The sequence below is a fragment of the Falco punctatus genome (genome assembly GCF_963210335.1).
Source record: "Falco punctatus genome assembly, chromosome: 3".
NCBI lineage: Eukaryota > Metazoa > Chordata > Aves > Falconiformes > Falconidae > Falco > Falco punctatus.
In genome coordinates, this window is record NC_137582.1 from 54,198,118 (window position 1) to 54,223,344 (window position 25,227).

Below are 25,227 nucleotides of genomic sequence, written 5' to 3' on the forward strand. Positions count from 1 at the left end.
ACAGAAGGAAAATGGGAGGGGAGGTGCTACTGAGAAGCACTTCACTTACCAACCATGCCAGTCTAAGACCGGAAAGGTAGGTGAGGGGAAAGGTTTACCCACACACATATACTTACCTGTGAGAAAAGGAATAATTGCTGCTATTTCCTCTATTATCCTTCAGATATTTACTTCACCATCAACTCTGGTTGAAATTGCCAGCAGGTTTGAAAGTTACTGGAGAGAAAGCTAGTGCACATTGTGGCCATGTAACCTGCATTTCCTTTTAAACCTGGACAGAAGCACGTTGAAATCACCCTCTCAACGATGTACATAGAATCTTGATTCATCTTCTTTCTTCAGTTAGATCTATATTGAAACGATCTCAATTATGGTTAAGGTTGCTGTTTTGTTCCTTGATTTAGTTTCAATGTAACTTAGCCTAACTAAGCTCAAGGAAAGCTCAGTCCCCTTACAACAGAGGCTGAAAAACAGCAGGTGTTTCACTACCCTTGATAGTGCTAAAACTTGCCTAGGGAAGAAATAGCTAATGCTATATCCCAGACTAATCCTTCGTTCTCAGGAAATCCCTCTGTTTGATGGTGTCCAGAGGCTGATATATTGCTAAAAAAAAAAAAAAAATACCAAAAAAAAAAAAAAAAAATTAAAAAAACCAACTTAATGCTTTCAGCAAGTTGCTTTTCCTCTTAAAAACTCCATTAGTTTCTTCAGAACTCAGCTCTTAAAATCAAAAGAAAAATCAGCTTCTGAAATCAAATTGGAGACAGACCTTGCTTCTGAATCTGTCAGCCTGCAATATCTCTGAACTGAAATTCCTTGCACCCCTACAGTCATTGTATTGTTCTAGCCTGATTCCCTCTGGAACCAAAGCTTGAGCAGTTCCACTGTGCACAAGAGTGTATACACATGTTTGAATCCTGCACCTCAACTCAACTCCAAAGAATGGTAGAAACCTCAAAGATAATTTTCTGCAAGTTTCTCATAAACAGGTAGCAGAGGGAAACGCTGCATGCTCTGAGGGCCCAGTGGCATCATGAAGGCTCACTTTATCAAACATCAAGAAATCCACACTGCAGGATCACTGCAGCAACAATCCAAATCAGAGCTCATGAATAACTAGAAAATACAGACCCATTAGCAAAAGGTCCAGCACTTCCAGAATAACTTGTTAAAAGTCATACTAGCTCCATAAATATACAAATGGTCTGAGTATCCTCCACTTCCTTTCCCTTTGCACTTTACAACGTTACCAGAAAAAAAGATGAAGAGTAAAAAGGCATCATCAAGTCTTCAAGTCAGTGTCACATTTGTGCTTTTGTGATTTGAAACAATGTGGTCCTCCCAAATGTAAATAAAAATGTTTTTAGCACTATATGCTTCCTTTCCTTTCTCCCAAATGTGATAGAACAGTATATGGTCAGAGTCCATAAAGTACATACAAACTTTGAAACCATAGGGAAGAGGATGGAACTACTGGAGACTGTTGGCCAGATTGCTTTGTTCAGAAAAATACATCCCGGACACATGTATGACTCATATCCACTGCCATCTGTTAGACGGAAATAACCCATCTTTGCCTCATTAAGGTAGAAATTATCCTCTTTTGTGGTCAATGATGACCTACTGACCTGGACCCCAACAAATCAAATTAAGTAGGTTTGGAAAGTTGATACTATCAGGACATTTCCTTGTAAGTCTCACAAATGATAATTATCATTTAACCGAACTTCCACTCTCTCCTTCTGAAAGAATTCCTCCAGGTCACAGCATTAGGACTCAGCCAACTTACCACCACCACCACCTTCTGTGCTTGGCTGAAGGTAACTAAATGTCCTAAACTGTAGCAGAGCATCCCTAATCATAATAAATCCTCCCCTGTCCCAGAGCCTGATGAAATTCCCCTGGATGTAGGAGTGATGTAAGGTGGGATTCACAACATCTGTGAAGCCTAAAGACCAACTCTGGGTATTTCCAAGATGTCAGCACCCAGACAGCAGGAGAAACTCAGTCAACCCCTGTGAAAAACATTGCCAGAGGATCAGCTATTTTCCACCTCTCAGCCAAACTGGGGATTTCCAGGTGCTCCCTGCAGGCGTGGAGCCTCAGCAGTGCTCATGGAGGGCTCCGGCCAAATGTGTGCCACCTGCGAGGATTGCTGATCATACAGTGCTGGAGGCCACAGAGGGAAGCTGACAGGAACAGTGATGGCTTTTGGATCCAAGAGTTCAGGTTCAGATTCAAATACAGGCACTCTGCTTGCAGTATCTGTGTGTGCATGCAGATTTTTTGTGTGTGCGCAGACTACAAAGAGTTGTATTTCTTGACCTTCCTCAATCCTAGCGCCATGTTACCACTTTGGGAAAAAAAGTAAAAGAAGAAGGGCCCTCTCATATGCACATATCCAGCAAAAGAGCTGACAGCAGCTGTTAGCAGGTAGCAACACAAAACATTAAAATATATGGAAAAGGGACAAGTTAAAGTTTTTATCCCAGAATTTCCAGTTGTTTTACAGACCGCCTTCCACTCTTTTGTGGACTCCAGTTCTGAACGTAGCCTGCAGGCTGAAATACTGGAAGACACAACTGCTGAGCTGGGACTATACTGAAATTATGGCCTTTTCTATCATCACAGGTACAGCATCCAGTTTTCATAACATCAAACTGGCTTCAGAAAGGGAATGTACATTCTGTTGTTGCAAATTCTGTCAAGATTACCTCCCCCTGAGGATCAATTTCATAGCTATTGCCACACTACAAAGAAGATCCCTGCTGCCTGATTCCCTAATAAAACAATAGAGGCACTATAAATAAAAGGTATCCAAGCTTTTCAACTTATGACAATTAAAATGCTGGAAAATTAATCTTCCTGCTTTTCTCTAAGACTGGTGAATTACAGGATCAGAACATTCCTGTCATTCCCCTACCATCCCCCACCACCTCAGAAAAAAGCCAAAATGTTTATATCTGTATTTTATAAAGCACCTGAGCTGTGCTGGAGTGTGTCTGACTCAATGCAAGCAAGCAAGCACAGCATGTGCTTACTTGCAGCAATGTGCAACCTAATTAGATGGAGACCCAAAAGTTCTGAAGTAGAAGGAGACATTCTTGTCAACTCCCATAGCAGGGGAACTTCTTTCTAGCTCTTCACAAAGTAACATCATTCCTGCACACTGTGAGAGCAATGAATTAGGATCTCCATAGTGTGGGAAGAATGGCTAAAATGATTTGGAAAGCTCAGCATTGCATGCAAACATATTTGAGTACAGCAGGAGCTATAGTGTGTTTGAGGGTTTGGTGATTTTTACCTTCAGCAGGCTGGAATTTGGGAAAAAATGGGATGTAGATAGCCCACAAAAGCACAGATGTTTTTTCAAGCTTTATAAGTGGAAAGTGCCACATAAATGTTTGAAGAACTGCCATGGACAGTTTTGCTGTAGGTATTTCCCATAATTGACTGCCAGAAGGTGAAGAGAAGAGATAGATAAATAAAATATTTAGCACTGCGGTAAACACATTTTTTTGCTGTGTTTTACAGAGTTGTAATTTTATTGTTAGAATTAACATAATTTTAATTAGGCACTGACAGAAGTCAAAAGCTGGCTCCCAACTGTGCCTGCGTGCTCACAGGGACACATTACACCTGCTAACCGTGGGGGAGTTGCACGTGTGTGCTTAGAAATGAGCTGCAACCATTTTGCAGCTTGCTTTCTCAAGTCTGACATCCCTTGCAACAATATCCAAAACAGAGGCTGTTACCCTGAGCCTGGCACGACATGTCAGTGAGATGGATGAAGGCTATCTTGGCTTGGATGAAAAATCCATGACTGATAGCAGGAGGAGAATTTTATATGAACTCTTACACTGAATGCTGATACCACTAACACTATTTTTTACTATTATTTTCTTTATTAGAAAAGTTCTCATTTTCTTCATCTTGTAGTTCTTCAGGTTTACTGTTCCACTGCTGAGGTTTTTTTCTTCCATGCAGGCATAAATTGTTACTGGCTGACTGCAGTCACAGCTTTAAAGCTCACTTCTGCAACTGCGGAAAGAGCTAACAGCTCTGAATACCTGATGTTCACGGGGGTTTAGGTCTAAACTGGTTTTCTAACCCTTTAGGCACAAACATTTGTTCCTCTGAGAATGTCCTTCTGGTTGAATGATTTTAATATCCTCCTCCTAGAGGTTGGAGTAGATTTATCTTCCCCCTCCCCATTTTTTATTTTTTTTTTTTATCGTATAGGCACTTCTGTATGTGCGTCAAATACTACTGCTGTAGCAAGTGTGACATACAGTCTAGTACAACTTATCAAATATAGGCTGTCTGGCAGTCAATTTCCAACACATAGTGTTTGTCTCATGAGCTGTGACTAAGGCCCATGTAGTTTTGATTTCCAGATCTCATGACTGACCCCATACAGCTGCTGTTTACAGAGCTGTCATATTCAGGCAGAGGGTGTTAATGCAAACCTTCTTACCCTGTAAAGATTATCTTGCAAGAGATTAATCAGGGGAAATAAAACAAGGATCAGACTTAAGAAAATGTCTAGATATTGCAAAACTCTCTGTTAAAAGAAGGAATAAGCACATATACAATACACCTACACACAGAGACATACATAGACAGGTGGGTATATTTGCATACTTAGGTATATATAGAAGCACAATTCTGTGATCACTGAAAAAAAAGACTGTAATATTCATGGATTGCATTCAGTAAATAGCACTTATATTTAAGTTACAGTCTGTCAATAAAGAAACTTGTTCCAATATATTTTGCAGTCTAATATATGAAATACATAGATTTCAATTGCAAAAGAATCCCTCTTTTTTTAAGAAAATCCTTAAAAGCTGCTTCCTTTACTGAACCTTTTTTTATACAAACCCATTTATAATAGAAGGGTGCAGTAAGTATCTTAAACTAACAATTACAGATGACGACATTCTCTTTCATTATCTGGGATAATAAGCAATTTTCATTCCTTAGAAACAAGCAGATTCTACAGCAAGCCTTCATCAATAAAAAGATGCATAATAGATGCAAGGATCATATAATGTTTCTCTTAATTTCAGGCTTTCTTCTAGATGACAAAGTTATACTGTAGACTGCAGATTATTTGGAACAGAAAATAAGATATCTTGGAAGTAAGATCTTTAACTGGATTTTAAAAATACTATTACGCTTTCAAAAATGATACTGCCTTGCAAGCACTGCCAGAAGAAGTGTTGAAATTTGCGGTTCTGGAGGTGTGCATTTGTTCCTTTTTAGCTGACTATAAAAGCATTTCTGACTCAGAGTCAGTCCTCACCTGGGCAGTTGCAGGCATTTTTCCAGCATGGCCCACGAAATTAAACAGTTTCTTTAGCAGTCAGTTTTGCCAAAACAAAGCAAGATTAAAAAAAAAAAAAAATGCAAAAAGATTCATGAGAATATTGCTGACAAACATTAGCAGGAATTAAATGGAAAATCATTCACTGGAAAGTGATGTAGCCAGCATCGATTATTTTTTTTTAACATTCCTACCCCATGTTCAAACTGGTCTTAAATGGTTGCTTAGTTAGAGCCAAACAGACAATCTAAGAACAGTGAGATTACTACTCATATTCTGTTAATGTTTTTAGAAGAAGACAGTAACTATTTCTAAGGGGGTGCACGTTACACAGACTCTATCTGGTCTGTCTCACAGATCTGGCTCATTGCTCTTTCCAGCCCACTTCTGATGCAAGCCCAAATTCAGGAAAGGATTCACTTAAACACTTGAACAGTGGACCTCTAAGGATGCTTTTAGTTTCTTTAAAGGAAGGAGAATGCTGAAGGACTAGGAATGGATTTACCAGGAGAGTAAAGAGGTCACGTCAATACCTCCCTTCACCCTCACAGCAACCCCAGATAAACACTTTATGGCCCCCTGATAATCTATGCATGATTCCAGCTGTGCCACCCCCCCATTTCCATGCATATTCATGCTGCATTGCCCCACAATATTTCTCTGATTTGAGATGTTTGTCCTTTTCTCCTCTGTAGTAAAACTGCAGGACGTGCTTCCTCCCTTCAGCTTTGCAACCGCAAGTTGGCATTCGAAAAGACTGAGGTACCAGCTGGGCTTTAACACACATGGTCACCAAACGGAGGGGACAAAATCCATCTCCTTTTCTGCATTTCAGAAGAACATCTCCTTAAATGATGTTTGCATCTTACATGAATGTCCCGGCAGTAACTGAAAAAACTCTGTCCCACTGCTCCCAATCACACACACCCATGTTACACAGAGAGTTTGGGGTTTGGTTTGCATTAAGCCTGTCTTACGAGTTTAATATGCTTCGCAGCTTTAAATAACAGAAGAGGTAAAAAGAAAAGAGAGGCTATTCAATAACCAAAGGATAGAAAGCACATTTAATTTGGAAGGTGTGAGATCAGACAGGGGAGGGGAAAGAACAGATCCAGGAACAGAATCTGCAGAGGAGAAGACTGGTCAAAAACCAGCAAAGACTATAAAAGCTACCAGACTACACTGCACTGCTGCTAGTGCTGACAAAGATAAAGTTAGTTTGTGTTCATTTCACATACATTTCATGGTTGCACCCTTAAAAATCAGTCCCTCTACTCATATACACCTCTTTTGGAACATGTGCTAATTTGTGCAATGACTGTTCCCTACTTTTTTTTCAAATAAATACTACTCTATAATGTATCCGAATGTATGGGAGCTATACAGACTTCAGTACACAATATGTGCTATCAAAACATGATGATTTTTTGGTTTTGACATTTCACTAGGTGGTTACTTATTGTTTGAATGGAGTGTAAAGGTCTTATCTCAAGAAAAGTTATTCCTTCTTGGTTTTGAAATGGTGAAGGACAATAATAGTACAGTATTTTAACAAAAAAAAATGACAAGAAAGAAAATATATACATGTATTTTAACCAATTTCAAATGTTCCTTGTCACTTAGGTGGAAAAGAAATTGCAGCACTCAAAATAGTTTTCTTACTGGCATAATGAAGAACCTTCTTTTCAAAGGCAGATGTCTGGGATAAGTATTCATTCTGGTAAGCCTAGTGTAAAATGCCCTGATTCATTAGAAAGGCATTAAACAATTAAATGCACTGAGCTTCTTCTGAGTTTGAAAAATTAGAAGATAATTTAGGGTTTGTGGCATAGCAGCCACAAAGTAGGACTAAGTTGCACGTAGGTGATAGAATGGAGCTCAAAACAAGAAATCTGTGTGTCTGAAACTATGGCATTTACTAGTTGCTTACACAGCATTCTGCTAGTAAACACCATGTCGTTGGCACATGCAAAGTATACAGTGGATTTTATAACCCAGAGCTCTGATTCTATAAGAAGTGGCTGGTTTTATTTTTAAATCTTTCCAACTCTTTAGCTGCTGCAGGAGTTAAGATCCGTTCTTTCTGCACCAGGTAGGGTGTTGTCTTCACATCTAGACTAACATCTGAAGGGAATAGGAATCAAACTGCACAGCTGAAAGCAGTACTAATCATTTATGCATACTGTTTGGAAACAATTCTCAGGTTTGAAAAGTGCCTTTTGAACAAATATACACCAAGGAAATGTAATCATCAAAAATGGCTTAGACATCACCCTCTTCAGAAAGAACAAATTATAATCACAACATGTAATAGCTCTTGAGCAGCGTTCACATATCTGTCAGGTTTTGAAAGATTGACAAAATGGGATGTGGATATTAAATGTTGGGGTTTTTTTCTAAAAAACATATACATACGTGGTAACAGTTCCCTGGCAAGCTGAACTTCACAGGTTTTGTCACTTTTACAGCCTGTCTTGATATATAGGAAGTGTTATCTCCAGTACACAGATCTACAGTGCAAGGGGAGCTGCTGTCTTTGGCCATGCACAATTGACCCAGTTCTTCACGTGTGGAGATTAAAAGCAAAGACTCTGGAAAAGCTAATGTCCTCTATCACATCTGAGTTCTGGGAGCTCCACAGCACTCCCAGTTTATGAACTCTGGAAGCAAAAGCCTCTTCCCTGAGGCTAACCTTTCCCTTTGGTACCTGTTAAAACAAGAACAAGGCAACAAGGCTGTTTCCTTCATCCCTTGCCCTGAGTCTGAAGGTGGGGGTTCATCCTGGGAGCCCTCTCATGAGCAACCTGGGCAGAGAGGGAACTGAGGGAAATGCTCTCCTCCCCCTCCACAGACCGCCCACAGAAGGCTGCCCCACTGATCAGGGGCGGAAAGGCTAACGGTCCCCTCTTCCACCATAAAAGTGAGTCCAAAAAATCATGCGCGCAGCCTCAAAACTGTGCAGTTCCCCTACACAGCTTCAGGCTGCCTGGGAGCCAGGCCACCGATTGCCATGGCCTTCCTTCTCCCATCAGCAACTTCTTGTTTCTTTTTTGTGTTTGCTTAATTTATTTTTTTTTCCCCAGTAGCAGGGGCAGGCCTGAGAGGCTGGTACCTTCACCACAGGAGCCGTGCCTGGGGTTCACCATTCCCACTGCCACCCCCTCTGGCTTCTGCTCCTCTGCGCTGGATCCCCAGGAGAAGGGGAAGAGATGGAGGAAAACGGGAATACTTTGTACATCTTTGATGCACTGACCTTTACTACAAACTGGCATTCGTCTTGAATAATGTGGGTTAAATATCACCAGAGTGTGTCTCTCTACTGTTGTGCCCACCTCCCTGGAATCGGCGACATCCCCCTCCCATCTCAGACCGAAATCTGCATTCACCATCCTGGAGGTCACAATAGCAACAATGTATACATTTCTTAAGAGTCTATTTTCAAAGCATGGGGAATGAATGAAATCCCCATCTGTTGCTTTATATCCTGCTGCTTTAATCCTCTGAATCACTAGCAGCGAGAAAAGGAGCGCTGGACATGTGAGAGAGCGATCCCGTCTCCTTTCTGCCATACTGCCATGGCTGCAAGAAGAAAAGCCACTCAGCTGAAAAAAGGAGATGACAGTTGCAGAGCAGTCTCTGTGAGGAGCTCTCAGACCTGCAAAGAACTCACTGGTCTGAAATAGCCCGGGTCTGTTGATCTCCAGGGCATGCTACAAGAAGCATCCCTCTGCTCACACTGGTGATGACCATGACATCTGCAGAAAAAGAAGAATTTGTGCGAGCTCTGTAACAAGTGAGGGGCGAGTGTGGTCACCTGCTGTAAGTGTTGACAGCAAATTACCAGACTTTTTACTTTTTTTAATAATTTGTATTGAAGGAACAATTGCATACATCCCAACAACACGATACATAGGCTCAGACGAGTGGTGATAATTGTACCTCAATTTCCCCCTGTCATCCTCCTGTGATGTAAGTTACTTTTCAGTTGCTATTTGCTGGCATTGTGCAATAGGTTCATATTTCCCATGCGCCAGGTATATCTGCAGCCTTGCCAACTTCTGTAGGCATAATACATTCAGCTCAGCTTTAGCCTTTAGGCACTAGCAGCTTTTCTCTCTTTAGTAGGGCTGGGAACAGGTGTCCTTTGTTTGTGTTCACTTTGCTTTAGTGTGGAGCCTGTGCTACAGGGAAGAAGATGAAGGCAGGGGATGGAAGGGTGATTTAGAAGTGAAGTCTTTAAAAGGGAGACTAGTGTCTCCTCTCAGTCCCAGGTGGATTTCCTTTTGTTTAGTCTACCAGAAGAGCACCATATTTCCTGCTTTACATGCACAAACAAAAATATAAGAAAACAAAACCAAAGACGTTGAGAGCTGTAGGCTCAAAGGAAAAATTAAAACAGGAGCAAAACAGCACCCCCCCAACCTCAGCTTCCTTGGATGGCACAAAGCATCATAAACAAAGTTCTACAGCTAATATGTTGCTGATACACAGGGATATATAATATTGCCCATAAAATTAGTCATGTGTTATTGCACAAAGTGGTGTGTTCCAGAAAAGCTGCCTATTTAGCAAGCTTGATCAAGAACATTAAATATGAAAATAAGGAAAAAACATTTAACATTGTTGAAAAGTAATTAAAAATATATTTCACCATATGCTTCTCTGCCATTACTTCATTTCAGCAAAACAAATGCCTGGAGCATTTATTATCCCCCATCATTTTTTAAGAGGCCTAATGTTCCCACTTGGCACAGGAGACACGCAGATAAAATGAATCAGCCCTGAAATGAATTGTGTGAAATGCATTTGTCTGAATTCAAACAGCTTCCCTGTAGTCAATACATGCACAAGTACTTCCGATCTCTCAGTATCCATATCTCTGAAAAATAACTTTTTTTTGCTGGCTATACACTGTATGTAATCTTTGACAAAATCTAAAATGCCATTAGCTTTATTAGGGTTCTGCTTCAGTCAGTGTTACAAAGTTCATAATACTAAAACAGTCCCCAAACACACCTGATATTAAAAAAGCAAAACAAAAGACAAAATGATAAATAAAATACAACACATATTCTTCAAAAAGCTTTCAAAGCACAGCTGAACTCATGAGACTGAGTTCATCCATGGTACAATTATGCTCTTTCCTGCACTGTGATGCCAGGAATAATTGACCACAGGGCTTTAAAGGATGGATTATAAGCAATTTTATTTTAATTCATTATGGACAGAAGAAGAAGGTATCTTTTTTCATAAGTGATGATCCAAAGAGCAGTAGTTTGCAGGGCTGCATGCTGAGAACCTTAGCGGGGGGGGGGGGGGGGGGGGGGGGGGGGTGCGGGGGGTGAAGGAGCAGAGGTATTATTCTTTGGAAGAACAATGGATTAATAAAACGGCAACCTAACAGAAAAAAAAAGTCCTTGTTTGTGTCAAGTGTTAGCAACACCCATAATTAATGAAAATAATATATAAACACAGCTGGATAAAGATAATCATGCTGTGTAGTTGATGCAGTAGTTTATTTATTACTGACATTGAAGCATGTGCTGTTTCTCTTTGTCTTTACACCAACTCCTTTTGAACACGTGAAACTTGACCCACCAGCCTATATAACAAAGCTCTGCCATGCAAGACAACTCGCTGGCACTGACCTGGCACATAGCTGTGAGATGAGTGACCTGAGATAGAAATCAAATGCAGCAGATTCTTCCTGGGTGAACGGAGGCAAGGAATGCATTGGAAGTGATATGAGAAAGCCCTGCAATGGCCTGAAATGGCCAGAAATAGTCCTTCCCTTTCTGGGAGCAAGGGGGAGAGACAGAACAGACTGAGGAGGAAAGAGTATATTAGATTAGTCAAATGATCTGGCTTTTTCTGTCACTACATGGAAGGAGGCACAGAGGAAAACGTGGTGGGAATCAGGGCGATGTGGATGTGGGATCTGGGACTCTAAGTAGACTCAGCAGGAGCAAACTTTCCTATAGCCTATGGCATGCTTTTCCTAACAAATAACATGGCTTTCCTCCTCGCCTCTTCTATTCTACCCTAGCATGTAATTCCAGTTCGAACACCATATTTTGTTCTTGCCTGAAAAAAAAAAACAAATATGGAAGTGCAGCACTGGTTTCAAATGGCATCTACAAATGGAAAAGCTGGATTGAAATGTTTCCACTGTAAACCACAATGGGGCTTGGTAACCTGGAAACCCTGGAAACTCCCAAGTGAATCATTATCATTCACTGCTGACCACCATTAAAGAGCATGTCTGACATTGGCAGACCAAGAAAAATGTCTAAATATTATCAGATCTGTGGTAAAACCATGATAGCTAGCAGAACTGTGTGATTTTCAGCAGATGCATTTTTGTTACGGTTCCAAAACACAGAAGCTGGCTATTCAATTCAGGCTCTACAGATGTGTTCATTCAGTTCTGGAAGTCTGTTTTTGAGCTATGCTTTATCAGGCAGGAGGACAACGCTGATGCAGAGAGGAAAGGTGGTGAAGCTGAGGAATGTAACAGATTTGCATCTTTATCAATGGGACCAAGGGCATATGCTGATCAATGAATGCCGTCAATAATGTATTTAGAGCACAAGAGTCATTTGCCCTTTATGTAAGAAAATAATCCAAGTTTGAATGAGCTTCTTTAACACTTTCAGTTCATGATTTGATCTACTCTTAAAAGTTTTGCTAGCATTACTGAGCTGAACAAAGATATGAAAAGAAATCATGCTTTAAACCAGAACACAGACATAGTTCCTCAAGGAACAGATTTTACTCTGTACCAAAAAAGGAACTGTTTTTCTAATGTAAGCCGCATTTCCACTTCAGAAACGTGTTGGTATGAGTGGGTATAACTATATTGGTAGACATTTGTAGGTGCAGAGCATCCCTGTAAAACAAGTGAAGTATTTAAGTACAGTGCATCCAAGAAGTTTACCTGGTGTTTGCAAATTGATGTGAGATCTCCAGGTGAAAGATGCTCTAGGAGTATAAACTACTACAAGATTAATTACTGCTAAAAAATAGTATTTTACTAATTCAGTTAGCTGAAAAATCTTCTGTGATTTTACTATGTCTTAAATCATCTATAATCTTGTAAAGATTCAGCATGGTGGATTTCTGGTATCAAGCTATTAAGCAGAGGGAGGCGAAGCGTCAATAACCCTTGGCACGACCGCTCCCCAGATTAGCTGTATATGCCCATCAAAGGCATCTCCTACATTCCATGCTGGGAAATATATTCCAGGGGCCTCTCAGCTTCCAGGCCCCTGCTGTGAAGTAGCATAAAACAGCATCATAACGTTGTTATATCTATTCCACTGTTACCGTGCGTATTATAGATATTAATGCAAGATCTGTTTTAATTAACTAGTATTTTTAGCTACTCAGAATGACTGAAGCTCACTTTTCTCCAGCAAGGATGTATATTGCGTAAGTATAAATTAGCTCTATTTTGAGCTCAGAAGCACTGCATAAGACCGTTGCTGTCCTGATTGAAAAAAGTTAATTTCTGCCAGAAAGAGAAGGAATAAATAAGTGTCATCTCCTGATGAACATAAAAGCAGAGGAGGAAATACATATGTGATTTGGAAACAGGATTACTCATAGATTCAGAAGTAATAAATCCAATTACCTTGCTTGATTCATCAATAAATGGGAAAGTCATATTTGTTTTATTACCAAATTAAGTTATTCTTTGGAAGTAATCCACTTAAAATAATTGTTTCCTAGCATCAAGCAAAAGTAATCAGTAAAAAGGAACATAAAATGTCTTTCTACTGCTTTCTGCAAAGGCTTTTTCACATGTTTTTTGAACACCAGATTATCCCATTATAAACAGCAGCAGAGAAATCCAAAGAATCCAGATAAGTAAATACTGCTTTTATAGCATCTTTTACTCCAACTACCTGGCACAGTAGTTTAAAAGCAAAAGTTCTCACACTCTAAATTCAGAATAAAATGATCTTTTGGGAACTCCGCAAGCCAGCTACTGCTGAATTTTCTGTCCTCAGTGAAGCAACATTGGTGAAACCTTTGACTGCCAGGGTTGGAGTCTTCTCAAGTGCATCTTCTGCTGGCAGGACATTACTCTCTGTGTGCAGAGTACAATGATATTGGCAACACTGGTTCACCAATATTGACACAACAAATACAGGTTCACATATCTCAGGAGTAATAGTTGAAGTAGAGGCAGAGGGAGATGAAAAAGCCTGCAAGTAATCCATTGTGGCTAGAATGTGTTCCTACAGTTTTGATTTACGAGAGTGGAACTTGAAAATGTCACGTATGGAGTGAAATAGGGAGAAAAATACTTCAAATCTTAACCTTTCCTTTTCTAAGTCTCCTTTCTGCAAGGCAGCCACATGCTCTGCAGGCTTTGAAGTCTGAAACAGTAAGGTACCTAGAATGCTGTCCCATATTCAGAGTTTGGTATGCAAAAGAATTTAACATCCCTCTGGTTTTTGAAAAGGAGTTCACCAATCACACCAGTGCAGGCAAGGCTTTTATTTGCCATCAAAGATCTGATTCACCTCATGCAGAGTGAGATCCAATCATTGGCTTCAAGAGATTACCTGGAAGTGACCAGAAGTTTTTGTGTTCACTCTATTCCAGCAAGACTGAGAAGTTTTTCATCTGTCTGCTCAGGGAGTCTCCACTGTCTTTCTTTGGGAAGAGGTGAACCGACTTCCATTGCAATGCTAGACACACCAGCATAGTTTACGGCAAAGCTGTGACTCACTGATGATAGATCAAATTTTAAATGACAAGTTTTCCAACTTTGGAGGACTCACAGTCTGGAGAAGCCTTCTGATAGTGTAAGCATCTAGCAAATAATCAATTTTAAGCTGGAACTTAGGTAGTTTATGCAAAAAGGTATTGCATGATGTCATTGCCCATGAAAAACACTATGGTGTGAGGACCTGGTTCCATGAGGCAGAGGTTCCTTCTTCACCTGTATCCTATGCTCCTAAATTGCTAGGAACTGCAGCGTTTTACCAGACCACAATTCTCTAATGCAAGCAGCCATTAACCCTTCAGATATTTAGGCTGTGCAGCTTTATACGATTACATATATGCAAGCTAGGATCTAGCTTAATAACAGACAAGCTACAGAACTCTTTGGAGTTCAACTATTTCAACACAGCAACTTATTTCTGGGTGTCACTAATACTAATGTGGAGGTTGTATGTACTTATCTAGCAATGTATTTTTAGCTGGCAGAGACCCATCTGAAGGCATAGTTGCCTGTCTATGGTTGAAATCAAAATGTCAAACCATACAATATCTAAAAATATTAATGTAATTGCACGCAGAAAAGTGGTAACTGTGTAAGTAAATAAAAATGGACAAGTCAGCTTCAACTTGTGGAATACGCTTTTTTTTTTTTTTTCTTGCAATAGGCATTGATCATGTTAAACATTCAATATCCAAATATTTTTACATACTCCAGTGAAATATTTTGGTTTAACTTTGAACACCTTATGAAATAATGTATTTCTAATGTTTAGGAAAAAAAACTGACAAAACACATCATTATAATATTCTAGTTTTATAACATTTACATAACCTTTAAAATAATATCTAAAAATGCTGAATTGAAAATTCTCAGAAAATACTCAAGTGTTAGCATGATGATTGGAATTGCCATTATAAACATTATATAAAAATTATAACTGCACATTCTGTTCTGAGCTAGTTTAATCCAGCAGTTTCATTTAATGATACTCATTCTCAAATTAAATCGCTGTACTTGAAATTTTAGGAAACCTGAATTCAGTGGAGAACAGTTTACATAATAATAACTGATGATGTATCAGAACAAAAATCTTGGGATAGTCAAAGGTAGAGAAAACCAACAGTGATTAAAGTAAATGAACAAAGAACAGAATTCAGATATAAATTAAATCAAATACCTTTAGGCTCCTGTGAAGTCTGAAGCATAGCACTACAGGCTAATTTCAGGAAGAAATATCAGAGGAGGAATTCTGCAGTGATTCTAAATAAAGTGTACTGTGAGCACGAAGATTAATCGCAGTGCACTACATGAAAAATTAATCTATTTTTTTCATCTCGATTCTATGACTCCATATTTTTCAGTTCCACCATACCAGTATTTGGGATGGGTTTTCTCCTCTTCACCACACATATATTTTGTTTTTCACTGAAAATTCATTTGAACCATGGATCAGAAGCACCTCTAGAGTATGTGCACAACAAGACTGTGTGACCAGGGTGGGCATTTTGCCTTGTAGAATTCTATATTCTGAAATCCATTGATATTTCCTGATGTGAAACATTCACATCTCTTACTCTTAAGTTACGCTGTGGACAATATTCAGTACTAAGGAGATCAGCAATAAGAGACTGAAACTGAAGAGTGAGGACCTGGCTTCCATAACATTTGAGGGCTCGGGCTGGCTGCATCTCTGCGGAGGAAGCCAGGAGAGCTCCGTAGTTCCCAAATCTTGTTGCGTGCCTCACCTGCATGGGAACTCCGAACTGGGGAGAACCAAGACTGCTTTGCACTTTTCCCATTGCCTGATTTTCTCAAAAAAAAAAAAGAAAAGAAGCTTGTGATTGTGGTGAGAACCGTTGCACATTTCAGTCAGTGTGCTCAGAGGGAAACCAAGGGACCAGAACCCAAAGGCAGAGCTTCTGTGACAGGGCAGACTTTGAACCAAATAATTAGAAGTGCTTTGGACTGAAAAATCTAGCCCTTTCCCACCTCATTTTTTAAATCTGGAACCCCCTACAAAGGTTAATATTAATATTCCTGTTCTTTGGACTTCTGCCAAGTTACTCCTATTCCACATACACAGCCAAATCCAAACAGGGGGCCTGATCCTAGGAGATTCTTGGGCTTCTTCAGCTTGAGCTTGTTATTACACTGAAATGGGCAGAACAGAGCAGCAACTAAATACAATACCAGATTTATGTTTTAAAAGAAGGGAATAATCAAAGCAGAATCAAAATACACATTTTTGTTAAAACAGTAGCTTGCAAAACCCTGGGAGATGCATAGAGTGATGAGGTTTATTCCCAAAGGTTAAGTTCTGGGTGCATTCAGCATTTCAGACTTCATTCATTATTCTGGAAGTACTCTGTGGGACAGACAAAAACCCTGCTGTCCTCTGTCTGAACATGACCCCCTGCAAGGGTGGAACACGCCCAGAAGACATCAGAAACACTCAGAAACTCAGTACCTTCTGAAACCAACATGGATGCTCTCTTTTACACTCAATCTTTCCCCAGAAACTCACACAGAGCAATTTTATTTTTTCCATCAGCACAGAGAAAGCAGATAGTCACAGAGATCCCTTTCTGTCTAACAGCTGTAGGTCTACAGATGTTGGGCTTCATTTGGTAGAGCACAGTCATTGTATCCTCTATGTTAAAAGGTGGTGAGCTCAGTTTTGATGTGCTGTTGTTAAGTGGTATAGCTCCATTTACACTTCTTGAAGGTCTGGACCGGTGTGTCTGTCTTGGTTTGTCCTTTTGCTAGCTGAGCTCAGTGAACTTCATAGAGAGCACGGACTTTGAAGTTGTCAGAGGCAGGTGTCAATGTTATCATCAATAGCACTTCTGACACATGACTTCAGCTGGGATTCTAACTGCATTTTTGCCAATACACAACCCTTTAACTTCCTCTAACTTAGCATAATTGCATTACAGGAATTTCAACGAGTTCTTTGAACAAGGTACAATTAACATCCTTTCAAAGGACATTCCCACCCAGCAGTTTACTCCAAGTAAACTTCCTTTCTGAAGAAAGAGTTTGTTTAAATGTAAATCAGCTTCTTCACTTCTGGAAATTGTTTCCAGTCTCTTCTCAAATACACTTTTCCACCAAAACTTGTCTTCAAAGCTTTGCATGTTATAAGGTGTGTTTTCAGTTAGAAAGCAGATAAACAATTAAGTTAAAGATGTAGCTGATGATCAAAAAAGTGAGTCTCTACAACTAGATTACCAGACCATGGATTCAAGTAAGTAAAACTACTGATAGTGGATGTCCTAGATAAAAGATATCAGTGGTCTTCCACCTTTAACCTAATTTTTGAAGTGTCCTGACAAATCTTTACCGCAAACTTTGGCTGATTGGAAACTGAATGGCAGCTGTAGGAGACAGATGAAGAATGAATGAATTCCTGAATGAAGCAAAGACTGAATGATCCTGTCTTCTGTCCACTGCTGGATAAGGAGAGACTTCAACCTCCAGAGCTGTCATTTTAGTACCTTTATATAGCACTAAATACACATTTAGAAAAATCCAAGTGCCTTAATCTTTACACAGTGTCATTTAGGATATCATCTGACATTAGCTAATCATGCACATCCTCTTCATTTCCCTAAGCTGGGCACTGCTGCTGAATGGGAGAAGATAAGGAGCCTGTTTTTAAAAGTTTTTAAATGGTAATGTTTAGTTTCATCATTAGTTTTAGGGAAAAAAAAAAAAAAACACCAAACATTTACAAGCCTTTTAAATAACAATCCATGGCCCTGTGGTAACATCTTGGCTGGCAATTATAGGTGGAGGTACTGTGCTATAAGAAGCTTTGAAATGTCAGCAGAAATTCTTCCCTTTCCTTTGCGTATAATTATGTTACAATTGCCAGTTTATACTGTGCTCAAGCCATGCAACTTCCAAGGACAGCCCATTCATGTGCTGTGAACATTTAAAAGTTATTTATCATACAGTGTTTATTAGAATTTGGATAGAAAATTAAGAGTTTTAATTGTGAAGTTGTGTCTCATTTTTCTAAACACACGCAAAGGGGCTTGAACTATTGCCTCTATTTTTTCCTTGGATTAGCAAGGTTTAACTTAACGATTTCAGTGGAGAATAAAACCTTAACAAGTTGAAAGAGAGAGGGAAAGGAGAGTTTTGGTCATATTTAAACACAAGTAATCATTGCTAACATCTAAGCAGATGCAAGAAAAGGATAATTTCCACAGTTTACAGGTTCGGTTGAGGTGGAGTTTGTCCTGAGACAAATGTCCAGCCTTTAGATGTCTTTGCACTGGAGATCTCACAAGTTTCATCTCTTTTCTGAAATATCTGATGATATGACTAAAATACAACCTCCTTCGTCACAGGATTTTTGGTCAGGAAAATACTGTCCACAGATAACATAACCACTTTTGGCTCCCTCAAAGTATCACTTAACTGTCAAGCCAAGATCACACATTTATTCCTGGACTGCAAGGCTAGCTGGGTACCATTAGATGATCCATTTTAAAGTTCAGGACCTGGAATAAGAATCTCAATGCGATTTTAACTGCTGGTTTTAGTGGTCTACAGTACATATTTTTGTATTTCTTGTCCAAGTCCAAAGCAGGAACAAAATGCTTACAAAGTTCATACTACATCTGGCAAATACATGGTAGAAGAGATCTAAATCTGTGTCCCTGAACTAATTCTTTCAAAATGGAGTTAAAGGAGGATTTAATCAAGTAGGGTTAATAAATTCACCAAGCCCTTATGATCACTATGGTCATGCTTTTAGAAAAGATCACAAATCTCAGACAGCTGCTTCCAAAAACAGAAAAACGAATAAAGCAGAACAAGCTTAAGCTCCCAGAAACTTGTTCCTTGCTGTGCTCATCCAGATTGTGTCTGGGGTGAGGAGATAAAAAGCACTGGATTCACACTGCTCCAAAATTGAAGCAGAGCAGGGGTGAATCAGGCCATTAAATTTGTAATCATATCTGTTGAATTTCCACAGTGGTTTTAGTTCTGCTCTGTTTTAGAATAACTGGGTTTTTACTTGAGAAAAGTGTATATATCACAAACAGGTTAGTAGTCCTGAAGAACTGTTTTAAAAAGCTGCATTCTCAGATTGTCAGACTTTATAATTCCCTATAAATTCCTATCCAAAGTAATCGATTATAAAATCCATAGGATCTGTGGAAGGGGAACAGTCCTGGTAGCAAACTTAAACCAGTGAGCATTTTTTTTCTTAACTGAGATCAAGGTGTTCCAACTTGTTGCATTTGGATTTGGGGGGTGGGGGGTGGGGGTGGTGGTTAGTGGTAGGTGTGGGGTTTTTTGTTTGTTTTTTTTGGGCGGGGGGGGCTGCCAAATCATATCTACTGGTGCTTTATTCCTCCCCAGGAAAAAAAAAAAAAAAAAAGATGGAATAAATACCCTAAGTCTTTCTCAGAATTTATTTAACCACTAGGTTCAGATTTTCTGATGAGAGAGAATGTGTTACTTGTGCAAAAAACACATGTTCGTTTGCATTTGTTTATGCTAATTTCTATATTCATTTCTTTGTCAGACATTTAAAATATTGCTTACACATAGATATGTTTATATATGCATACATGCATGAATTCAGAAACTGCATTAAAAAGTTTTCCTCTTTGCATACTTAATGTACTTTGGTATAATTGCCCAAATAAACATCAATAACAAAGAAGTTAGCAGGTCCTTGTTGGGAATAACCTTAAACAACTATGCTTTAATTATATGGTGATCAACCTTGGATCGGAGACAGAGAGCATTATGTATTTCCCCCACAGCTATGTAGTCATTTGTTGTGTACATTATGAGTATATGGAAAGGACATTCTTTCAACAAAGGCAGCAAGAAATAGTGTCATCTTCAATCACTGTCATGAATATTCTGTTTAATTGCTGATGGCTTTTATTTCACTGCATTGCAATGCCCAGTCTGTTGTTTTGCAGCTGGGCTTTGCAGCAGATCAAAAGCTACTGTGAGCTCTTCCACTTCTCAGGAGGCCCAGAAAGAGAGCAGAACCTGCCGGTTCAGCCCCAGACCTGCTGTGGGGTGACGGCGGTGCTGTAGGAGGGAACAGATTTCTCCCTGACAAGGCAGAAGACAAACACCCTTCCAGCTCGCTCTGCCTTGATTGAAATGACACATCGCTACATCTCTCTCTCTTACATGACTCTTACAATCACAGCTCATTATCCTTGACCTGTTCTTAACACTGTACAGTCTGCCTAAAATAAAGGCTGAATAGCCTTTTCAACTGCTCTATTCCCATGGAAAACTTCTCTTTGTTTTGTCAGAAGCTGTATATTTTAAGAGTATCTACCTTGACAACTCCAAGAGACTTTGACTGTTTCAGGCAAGAGTTCTGCTCTTTTAATAGAAATACCCCACCTTGACAAGAGGTAAATACATCGCCCATAACTGCTTCTGCTCTTCTCCTCTGTTTGACATCCAAAAGAGGGCACACAAACAGAGTGTGTGGCTGGTTGGCCGTAGGGGAAAACAGTAATTCTGTCCTAATAAGGAAAGCAGACAATTCTGGAGGGAATCCAGTCTCCAGGGAATGGGAAACAAGTCAAAGACCATGCTGATGTTGGTCACCACATGCTATGGTCTTCCCAATTTAGAAAATGCCACATTCCTTTGAAGTGCCCACAGAAACATCTGTGGGTTTGTGGGTTGCGTCCTGTTAAACGTTAACTGCTTAGTGCCACTGAGAAGGATCTCTCTTCAGAGCCTGTAATCTCGTTGACCAAAATACTGCGAAAGAAGCAGGGTAAATTTTAAAAAGCTGTCAATCCAAACCTTAGTAAGCGTAAATAATGTATTTCTTCCTGGCCTCTCTCTGCTTTAATGCAGCAGCACAAAAGCAATCTTCCATTGCTGCTGAGTGCAGCTAATGGTCTTTTTGTCTAAATTACAGTTGGTCCTGCTAAAAGTGTGCTTGCTTCCTGCCAAGCGCGGTTTCCTGAGATGCTGAGTCAGGGGAGCTGGGAGGAGGGACCAACAGCAGCAACGGCAGCTGGCAATGGACCCATAAAATTAGTGGCACTTTTAAAAGAAGGTTAAGAAACAAGCATGTGTTTAGGCAAAAGGAGAAAAACTGGAAGGCAAATAAACTGGAAGGCCCAGAAGGGAATATCGTACTAGAGCGGTCTGATGACATACAGAGTAATGCCTTAATATTTAGGAGTAGATCCTTTAAAATATTCATGGCTTCCTATTGGACTAAGGACTTAGATATAGAGTCAGATCACCATACATCAGTCCAGTGATCTGCCCAGGGAAAATTAATGCAATTTTCCCTAGTTCAGCTTTCTAGAAGAAAGGTTTAAGTAAGCCAACTCGTCTATATTTGCCTGAGGACATGCATGTTGGCAGCTATTGTACTTCAAGTGATAAGCTGTGGGTTGTTAAGTGACAGTAATTCATGCTACTATCCAATGCACACAAAGTCTGACTACCTGTGAGGGTGTTAGCCCACCTGCTGACTTCCAGTTGGGACAAGAGTTTTGCCACCTCGTCTACCTGAAGTTGCCCTCAGCATTACCAGACAGTCACCATCTCTGCAAGACAGCAGATGACAGGGCCACGCAGCCAGCAGTGACAAGAAGAGATGAAATACCATTTGTTTCTCATACTTGGTGCCTGGAAATGGGAGCAGGAAAAAGAGTAGGAAGAAAGTAAAGAAAAGTGATTTGGTGTTAAAAGTAGTATAAGCATTTCCCAGCCTCCCTGGCCACTTGTTCCTGCTCCCTATCACCTGCCCCATCGTGTCTGCAAAGCATATGTGGGAGCACAGAATGGACTACATGAGGGATCTCATGCATTTGAAAATTAACGTCCACCAAAACTGCATGTTTTCCACCCAGGAAAGTAATTTAGCTATATATATATAAGCTCTGGGGTCAGTGTAACAAAGAACAAGTGACTGCAGGGCTGTTCTAGCCGCAGAACAATAGAAAAATGTCCATGTAACTACAACCACCTTCTTAATTTTCAATGTCTTTTCCTGCTCCAAGCTCTAATTCCAGCCACTCGGGACCTGATCTTGTTTCCACTTAAATAAATTGCAGCTTTGCCATTAACCTTGACAGGAGTAAGATTGATTCTTGATACATAAAGGATATGATTTTCCACATTTCTTCAAGGGTAGTGTGGAGGAGTATACTGGCGTCGTTGAGCCCAGGCCACCACATCGGCCGCTCTGTAGCAGATAGTTGGTCCCCAAGGAATCAGAGACCAGACTCCACAAGACACCCCCCAATCCCACAGAAGGGCTCCCAACACCCCAGCACAGCGGAGCAAGGCTTAGCAAACTGCCGCTGATGCCGCAGCAGGAAACATTACTGTCCTGTGGCTATGGCCCTTTCATTAGGGCAGAAGGTGGGTCCCACGCACAGGGTGGGTTCCTGCAGCAGCTGATGCCGAGCTAGGGCTGTTCTACCAAAATCCCGCCACAAAAGAAGGGCCACAGATGGAGGGAGGGAAGTACCATGTCAGCGACATTTGAAGATAGCCTTCAGTTACAGTGGAACTACGTGTGTAGGCTGCCAAGTTCAAAGCAGGTACACACCAGCCTGCTTGCAGCTTTGCCACAGGTGGGGAGACAAGGCCAAGAGGGCTGAAGCCCGGCTTAACCCTGCAACCCCCCACAATTACAGAGGAGTCACTTGCCCAGAGCAGTGAAGGGACTTAAGTACCCCAGACTGGTCCTTTTTATCTCTGTGAAGAAAGTAATCACAGCAAGGCTTTCTTTTTACCCTGGACACTGTTGCCTCCTGACCCGTTTCTCACCTTTACAGAGTTTAGAGGTTTTAGTTAATAGTTTATGTTTTCTGCTTCTTTTTTCTCTCACTACTCACACTTTAAAACGGTTGTTGATGCAGATAAGCAATACAAAGGGGAAATGGAACTGCTTATGCTCCCTTATAACCTTAAACTTCATTTGTGGAACAGAATCAGCAACACCAACCTGGAGGGATGTTCTGAGAAGCAACTAATCAATTGGTACAATGAAAGTGTTTGGCTGTGATGTTGATGGGTCCCTTATGGAGCCAGTTATACAATAAAATAACAATATACAATACAAATAACAATAACAACAACAACAATAACCATAACAAGAAGAAGAAGAAGAAGAAGAAATACCACTGTTTTCTGTACCATACCTTTTGTTTCTGAGTTGTTAGGCTTTGGTTGGGGTTGTTTTGGTTTTTTTCAGGAAATATATTATTGCATTTAGCTGACGCCTGGCCCAGATTTTCATTTGTAAGGAATGTCTTAATTTAAGAGCCTAAACTTACTCATGCTTATTTTATTTAGTTTCTCTAAGGAAATATTTTGCATATCAATGGAAAATATGAGGGTGTTTTCCTCAAAGCATTTATGAGGGTAACTGTTAAAGAACACTGCCCACAGTGTGCTGAGGAAGCAAACGATACAGATGTCTTTGGGCATTCAAATGACAGGCTGGACATTTGTGTGCTGCAGGAGCAACCTGTGGGCTTTCTGCTGATGGCTCGTTTCTATTTTGCATATAGTTTCTCATCACTATATTTTATTATTGTTCATAGAAGCTCACTTATGCATTCCCTTTCATTCCTTAATATTTTTCCAGATGAAAATCTGCCTGAAGCATTTTATGTACTGATAGAAGTTCTCTTCTTTCTTTTGATTTATGTTTTTATTTCACTTTTTCCTAAGAAAACTAGACAAAGCTGATAAGCTGGGGTATGTAAGGACAACAGAGATGCAAACATCTAGAGAGAGAAATAGGACTATGGCTCAAGAAGCCTACGCAAGTTTGTATGGACACCAAGCAAAGCTGCCTGGAGTGCAGAGAGTCCCTCTAACATGTAAGCACTTAGTAAGCTACTTTCTGTGCTGCTCGCTTGTTTACTTCTCTTGCCCATGTTTTTTAAAGTGTTCTTCCAAATGCCTTCCTCATTTTTCCTCATGGCCTGTCACCATAGAAAGGTGCAGGGTCTCCAAAGTGAACAGGCAGATTTGTGCTGTTTCACAGTTGTCAGGGATCGTGTTTTCCTTTCCTGTGTTGACCCCAATTCTCAGCCTGTAGCTGTTGAAACAGTGCATAGGAGCTGACAATTGTATGCTGCTCTATTAACAGGGGGCAAGCGGTGAGAGGAAAACATCCAGTTTTGTACCTCCAAGACTGAAAGGCACATTGATAAACATGCAGCACGCTGCTACTCACAGACCCCAGTTACAAATTAACTTTAAATCTCTTTGCTGTCTTACTCTTTCTAGAAGTGTTAAGGAGGTAGTACTGTGAGGGCTGGTCTATGCAGAGACACTTGGAAAAGCTATGGCCCTCTAATAGCCCATTTAACAGGTTAAATGGACATAAATAAATGTGGGAATGTCTGTTGCACAAGATTTAATTTTATGCTAGTTTCTGTACTCATCGATTTTCCTCTTTTCTTTCCTTGAACAGCACCCATAAAGGGAAGCTCTGCATGCTCACCTTCTTGGCACCCTCTTAATGAATGCAGATGGACAGTTAACTGCTGTAGGCCCCCACATTTTTAGCTTTAAAAAGAAGCAGGACCTGCAGAAGTACAATGAATGAAGAGCAGAAGCACTAGAATACCCGTTTAAATGGACATTATTCAAAGCAGCTGCCTCCAGGCATGCATCTCTCTGCAATGAGCTCTCTCATCAGCTGCCACGCTGGAAGGGGTGACATTGGGAGGAGGAGCAGGGCTGGCACAAAGTGCTCTGGTGGTGGGTGGGTATGTCTCCCATAGGTTCTTTGGGTGATGAGGGCTGCTGTTGCCTCTGAGGTGCCTGGACCTTGAAGTGTTAGAGTTTTGCCTCATCACTTCTGTAGACTGGTTGGCACTTCTGATAATCTTCAGTTAATAAGAGCAGATAAGGGGGCAGGAACACAAAAGATCCATTTTGAAAAGTAAATGTGAAGTTTTAGTCATAAGGGAGGATCTGAGTAATCACATTTTGTATGGTTTTGAAATGGCTAGGCTTGGTTGATACCAGTGAAACCAGAAATGATCTTTCAAAAGCATGGTGGTTCTAATATGATTCTATGAGGGTCAGAGACCTTACATCCTATTGCACCCCATGACTGCCCAATACTGGCAAAAATGTTTTGGTTTGGTTGTGTCTTTTTTTTTTTTTT

General features: G+C 40.3%; 1 long non-coding RNA gene across 1 annotated transcript; it reads left to right on the forward strand.

Annotated features, from left to right (window-relative positions):
* Positions 1-25,227, forward strand: LOC308061689. Its single transcript, XR_013927324.1, has 2 exons — positions 1-76; positions 164-25,227. It is a non-coding gene; the product is annotated as an uncharacterized lncRNA (long non-coding RNA).